At 48.2% G+C, this 5,810-nt stretch overlaps 1 protein-coding gene across 1 annotated transcript in view; it reads right to left on the bottom strand.

Annotated features, from left to right (window-relative positions):
• The window catches only part of PRELID3A (PRELI domain containing 3A), a 92,268-nt gene extending 86,747 nt beyond the window's left edge, over window positions 1-5,521 (bottom strand). Inside the window, exon 1 of the mRNA XM_029231647.1 lies at window positions 5,426-5,521. The gene's annotated coding sequence lies outside the window, so the exon portion shown is untranslated. The remainder of the gene's footprint in view (window positions 1-5,425) is intronic.
• Between the last annotated feature and the right edge of the window lie 289 nt (window positions 5,522-5,810).

Genomic DNA, 5,810 nt, shown 5'->3' with positions numbered 1-5,810 from the left:
CAGGCACAAAAATAAACTCAAAATGGATTAAAGACTTAAACATAAGACATGACAACATAAAACTCCTAGAAGAGAACATAGGCAAAACATTCTGACATAAATCATACAGATGTTTTCTTAGGTCTCCCAAAGCAATAGAAATAAAAGCAAAAATAAACAAATGGGACCGAATCAAACTTAAAAGCTTTTGCGCAGCAAAGGAAAACATAAACAAAATGAAAAGATAACCTACAGACTGGCAGAAAATATTTGCAAATGATGTGATTAGCCAGGGCTTAATTTCCAAAATATACAAACAGCTCATACAATTCAATAACACAGAAACAAACAACCCAAACAAAAAAATGGGCAGAAGACCTAAATAGACATTTCTCCAAAGAAGACATACAGAAGGCCAATAGGCACATGAAAAGATGCTCATCATTACTAATTATTAGAGAAATGCAAATCAAAACTACAATGAGGTACCCACCTCACACCAGTCAGAATGGCCATCATCAAAAAGTGTACAAATAATAAATGCTGGAGAGGGTGTGGGGAAAAGGGGACCCTCTTACGCTGTTGGTGGGAATGTAAATTGGTGCAGTCACTATGGAAAACAGTAGGGAGGTTCTGCAGAAAACTAAAAATAGAGTAGCCATATGATCCAGCAATCCCACTCCTGGGCATATACCTGGACTAAACTATAATTCAAAAAGATACATGCACCCCTATGTTTATAGCAGCACTATTCACAACAGCCAAGACACAGGAACAACCTAAATGTCCATCAACAGATGAATGGATAATAAAGTCGATGTGATACACACACACACACACACACGTATACACACACACAACGCAATACTACTCAGCCATAAAAAAAGAATGAAATGATACCATTTGCAGCAACATGGATGGACCTAGATATTATTCTACTAAGCGAAGTAAGTCAGAAAGAAAAAGACAAATACCGTATGATATCACTTATATGTGGAATCTCAAATATGACAAGAATTAACATATCTATGAAACAGAAACATACTCACAGATATAGAGAAGAGACCTGTGGCTACCAAGGGGGAGGGGAGTGCGGGAGGGAAGGGTTGGGAGTCTGGGATTAGCAGACGCAAACTATTATATATACAATGGATAAACAACAAGGTCCTACTGTATAGCACAGGGAACTATATTCGATATCCTATGATAAACCATAATGGAAAAGAATATGAAAAAGAATGTATATATGTGTATAACTGAGTCACTTTGCTGTACAGCAGAAATACAACATTGTAAATCAACTATACTTCAATAAAATTCAAAAAGCAAAAACCAAAAAACACCTTCAGCTCAGGCCACCTTACTCCCTCATAATCAACCCCCAGCCCACTTTGTTGTCACCCCTGTACACAATCAAGGAAATAGAGTGAGTCTGAACTAGAGGATACCAAGAGGGTCCCAATGGCTGTGGATTAAGGAACAAACAATAATGCTGTCCAAAGCATTACAATGGAATATTTAAAAATCATTCTATGACTTCTCTCATCTGGGGTGGGATGCTCTGACTAGCCTGGTGGAAAAAGTCTTCTCTGGCATGGGCCTTTCTCAGACTAGCCTAGAGGTCACAGAGGTCTGTAATATATGTTACCATAATAACCCAGGGGGAAAACTAAGGCCTCCACCTCTCCTCCAGCCCATCCAAAGAAGAGGAGAACTGGCAAATAGACTTTACCCAGATGCCATCCTCCCAGGGATATAAATACCTTCTGGTCTTTATTGACACTTTTACCAGATGGGTGGAAGCCTTCAACTAAGACCAAGAGAGCTCAGGAGGTAATAAAGGCATTAGTAAAGGAAATAATTCCTCTGTTTGGACTTCCACGGTCTTTACAAAGAAATAACGGTCCCTCTTTTGTGGCTAGGGTTACCCAACAAATCTCTACTGCCCTAGGCATTTGCTACCACCTCCATGCTGCCTGGAGGCCTCAACCGTCAGGGAAGGTGGAAAGGGCAAATCAAACTTTAAAAAGAATCCTGGCTAAACTTTGTCAAGAGACATTAGAACCTTGGACAAAGTTTTTACCTATAGCCCTCTTGAGAATCAGGGGGGCACCTAAAACAGGGCTAGGGATCAGCCCATCTGAAATGACTTATGGTAGGCCCTTTTTATCCTCTGACATTTTGGTGGATACTGAAACCAGTGAGCTTATTAAGTACCTAATTAATCTGGGACTGGTCCAAAAGGCGATTTCAGAATATGGAAATCAGGCCCCCAACCAGGAAACTGACCCCATTCATGTTCAGCTGGGAGATTTTGTCCTCTTAAAAACATGGAGAGAAGGGTCCCCCTCTGATCAATTACTGCCCAAGTGGAGGGGCCCTTACTAGGTCCTTCTCAGTACCCCTATTGCAGTTAAATTACAAGGGATCAACAGTTGGGTTCACCTGTCCCAAATCAAGCCAGTTCCTCTTAAGTCCAAACAGGACCCTGGCTATGAACAGGAAGACACCTCCAACTGGACCTGTGAGCCCACCAAAGGCCTTAGGCTCCTATTTAAAAACCAAGAAGTTGAATATATACTCAAAGGACAGACATCGTTGGCAGATAAGTAAAATGATTTGGTGGATTGGACTCGTTCTCACCACTTTTGCTATTATTCTCTTACTTACATTTTACCAGTTCACTTAACCACCCCTGCCAGGGAAGAACTCCTCTGTCCATGTTGGGTTTAAAGAAGACTGTTCACTTTTAGCTCGCCACCGCCACCATGAAGCCATTATTAACCCTAAAATTTCTCTCCCTCCTGTGGATATCTGCACAAGGGGGATGGAGCGGCAACTCCATAGTACAAATTTCCTCCACCATAGGAAAAAATGAAAATCTTACTAACTGCTGGGTCTGCCACGCCAACCCCCATGAGGTCCCGGGGTGGCCCATCTTCTACCCAGCCTCGGTCAACACCTCCCTCTATACTCTTAACCAGTCCAATTGGTCTTGGGACCCACCCACAGAAGAGCTTCTCTTCACGGTCAATTGGACATGCTTTAACCTGTCCTCAGTCATTTGCATTAACTTGACTGAAAGAGCTCAGCCTTTTCCTAAAACCCACAGGGATCATATCTTTAAACTTTCAAGACTGCATGATCTGAAAGCCATCTTTAGGTGTAGGACACAACCCATATGTTGAAGGTCTATTCAAAGATACAAATGCGAAAGGGGGACACCTGAAGTGACCTCAACAGAGCTAGATGAGACACAGAATTCCACCCATTGGATGTCTGGCATCTCTGAGATCCCGGGAGTCCACGACCTACCCCCGTTTTGGAAACTGGAAAGGGGGTACTCTACCTCTTCCGTTCACAAAATATAACGTGACTGCCTCACATGAAGAGGAACCTCTTCCCCCATATAAGACCCACTTGCCTGAGGTGGGGATCCGAGGAGGGCCACTTAGCCCCAGCTGCACGTGCTCAACGATTCCCAACCTCACCTGGCAGAGCCAGCTACTTCAGGAAAACAGATCCCAGACATGGCTATGTGCTCCAAGGGGACACCTCATAATTTGTGGCCACCCAAAAGGAAGGCTGCGGGGTCCTATCTATGTGAGTCCCCTCTGAGCCATGGGCTACCAATGCATACATAAAAGATTAACCATGGGATCCTACACACTCGCCTTTTTAGCCCCTGGGGTAATATTCATATATAATATCTCCATTCCCCATCCCTGGCTCCAGCGTGCGACTGGCCTCCTCCTGGCAGGAATTGGAGCTGCTATTGGCTTGGTGGTCCCACAGGGAGGCTTTGCATACCACAAGGCAACGCTTTGCTTTGTAACCTGTCAGTTACTCTACCTACTCTGGCCAGGAGCACGGGGAATGCACTCTCCAGACTCTCAACCTCCCTTAACTCCCTAGCAAATGTGGTGATGGTAAAAGACTGGCCTTGGGTTATCTCCTAACTTAGAAGGGAGGGGTATGCACAATAATCAGTAAAACGTGTTGCACCTACATCGACGCCACTGGCCAGATGGAAGAAGATATCCAAAAGGTATATAAACAGGCTCAATGGCTATACATTTTTGGAAAGGGTAACCCCAGCGCCAAATCCACTGGGACTGCAGTCAGAGGGGTATTACATACCCCTGGTTCCTACCCCTACTTGGACCTCTGATGCAATAGTATTTTTACTGATTTTTGGACCCTGCCTTTTTAACCTGCGTGTTAAGTTTGTTTCCTCCAGATTACAACAGTTTCACCTGCAGATGATGGTACGCCAGGGATTTCAACCCAGCCCACATGAAGATGGGGACTATAAACATCACCTGGAAAGGGTTGCAGCCTCCCACTCCCCACTCTCCATCCCTGCTTCTGCCAATGACCCCGATACCCCTATCTCTGACAGATGGCAAGGTGGTCTGGACCCCACAGGTAGGGACAATGCCCCTGCTCGGCTTGAAGCAGCTTCAGAAGACGAACCATCGACCCTTTGACCCTTAAAAGATTTTAAGGGTCCAAACTCCTTGAGCGGGCCAGTGTTAGAGCAGGCAGTTGGCCAGATAAGAGCAGAGAAGGGAGGCATGGGAGTCTGACAGGAAACCATACATCTTGTGACCACAGGGGTCCTAGAGGCAAACAAGAAAGGCAGGAACCTCCAGCATAGTCGGAAAGTAACCTTCTGCTCACTGTTCCCTCATTACAACATAATTAACACTGTGACCGGGGCAGTACCCATCCTGCACCTGAGGCCACGACAGACCTGAAAAGACCAAAGAGGACCAAAACTCCCCCGTCCTTGGGGAGGCGGAGAAGGGAAATAAGATCGAGAGAAGTCTCCCCTGAGTCTCGCCCTGTAATGAATATTCTTCCCAGCTGTTTCCGCGCCCCATATAACCAACTCGCGGTAGGAAACTCAGGGCAGCTGCTCACTCGAGCAGCCCGCTCTCCCTCCCGACAGCGTGCAATCGCTAGGTAAACCCTCGCTTCGCCTCCGTGGCCTCCGTGTGGGGCTCTGAATTCTGTGAGGAAACAAGAACCTACCCTCCGGTGACACGGGCAGGCGCGCAGAAGTTGACCCATGAACTCAGTTCCCCCTTCTCCGTTCTTTGGCCACTGAATAAAGCCTGTGCTGTGTGGATCTCAGCTACTGTCACGTTCGCCTACTCGAACCCGAACCGGAAAAGAGCCCTCCCTCCTCCCCCCAGGCAGAACCCACACGACTTAACCGGCCACAGTATCTCACACATTTTCCCTCGTTTCCCGCTACTCCACCTCGTTCTGGGAGCACAAGTCCCTCTCACTGCTGAGAGACTGATGGCCGCGCATTTTCACCGGCTGTGGGTCCGGTTCCTGACGGCCGCCCTGGCTCCTCCAGGGCCTAGGACGGTGCCTGCCACGGACAAGGCCCCACTGAATAGGCTCTCAAGCAAGTATGTGACGAGGGACCTACCGAGACAGGTGTCCGAAGGGTCGAAGACGGCCTCCGCCCTGAGGGAGAGGGCCACCCAGCGGAGCCCCAGCGTCCTCAGCTGGTCCGACCCGCGCTCTAGCCCGTGCAGCGCCAAGACTAGCGCCCCGGCCCAAGCCCCGCCCTCCTCCCTCCGAGCTCTTCCCCTCAAGCCCCGCCCCACCCTCTGAGCTCCTCCTTCAGGCCCCGCCTCGCCATCTGAGCTCCTCCCCTCAGGCCCCACCTCCGCCCTGACCCTGAACGCTACGGAGGCGGGGCCGCGGCCCTGCCCGAGGGCACGCCGCCGTGCGGCTGACGTCAGCGCGCCAGGGCGGGGCGGGGCGCAAGCAGACGCAGAAGAGCGTGGGGTGGCTGGCGAGCAGTCCAG

The sequence above is a fragment of the Monodon monoceros genome, unplaced genomic scaffold (assembly GCF_005190385.1).
Source record: "Monodon monoceros isolate NGI ecotype Baffin Bay Population unplaced genomic scaffold, NGI_Narwhal_1 Super_Scaffold_1, whole genome shotgun sequence".
In the NCBI taxonomy this organism is placed as follows: Eukaryota; Metazoa; Chordata; class Mammalia; order Artiodactyla; family Monodontidae; genus Monodon; species Monodon monoceros.
This window is presented reverse-complemented; position numbering and strand designations above follow the sequence as displayed.